Source organism: Frankliniella occidentalis, unplaced genomic scaffold, assembly GCF_000697945.3.
Source record: "Frankliniella occidentalis isolate FOCC.00 unplaced genomic scaffold, Focc_3.1 Scaffold328, whole genome shotgun sequence".
Taxonomy (NCBI): Eukaryota; Metazoa; Arthropoda; class Insecta; order Thysanoptera; family Thripidae; genus Frankliniella; species Frankliniella occidentalis.
The window spans coordinates 209,499-210,312 of record NW_026267451.1 but is presented as its reverse complement, the minus strand read 5'-3'; the positions used below and the strand labels follow the sequence as shown (position 1 = coordinate 210,312).

At 38.9% G+C, this 814-nt stretch overlaps 1 protein-coding gene across 6 annotated transcripts in view; it reads right to left on the bottom strand.

The window, feature by feature from the left end:
* LOC113212728 (proton-coupled folate transporter) overlaps positions 1-814 on the bottom strand; it is a 46,088-nt gene that overhangs the window by 9,020 nt on the left and 36,254 nt on the right. The gene's annotated exons all lie outside the window — the stretch shown is intronic.

The window sequence follows — 814 nt, the reverse complement described above, 5'->3', positions numbered from 1 at the left end:
CACCCAAGTCATGGGAAAATCACCTGAAACGCTTGTTGTCTACTAGTGCTGACCACAAGAAAGAAATGCTAGATAGATCACGGAAGGCTGTTAGAGAAGCTCACATGGTGGCAGATGCATCTATCCAAGAAAACGACGTTCTTGACATCTGCATTTCTATTGATGGATCCTGGCAAATGCGAGGGCATGCCTCATCAAATGGCCTAGTTGCTGCAGTGGATGTTCTCACTGGCTTAGTAGTTGATTTTGAAATCATGTCTAAGTACTGTCACATGTGTCAGATGCAGGCTTCAAATCTGGGAGAAGATTCGCCTGAATATATTGAGTGGAAAGAAAATCACTGAGAAACTAGTGAATGCCAAGTAAGTAATCAGATTATTCAGACACATATTTTGAATTTATAATCTAAATCAATCTGTAACATTTTGTATTTTACTTCTTTTTATAGAAAAATTTTGAAGGTTCTTCTGGGTCAATGGAAATGATTGGTGCAGAGAGAATGTTCCAAAGGTCCATTCAAGAGGGAAACATGCGATACACAGTTATGTTATCAGACGGAGATGCCAAAACTTTTCAGCACCTGCAGTCACTCGATATATATCCCGGTATTCAGTTGGAAAAAGAGGAATGTGTAAATCACGTAGCAAAAAGGATGGGTACTGCTCTAAGAGAAAAAGTCAAGCAATGCAAAGCCCAGAAAATTACATTGGGTGGGCGTGCAGAGGGTGCTCTCACTGACAACAAAATTGATAAACTAACTAACTACTACAGGTAAGGGTATTTTTTTTAGCTTCTTTTAGTTAGCAAATAAAAT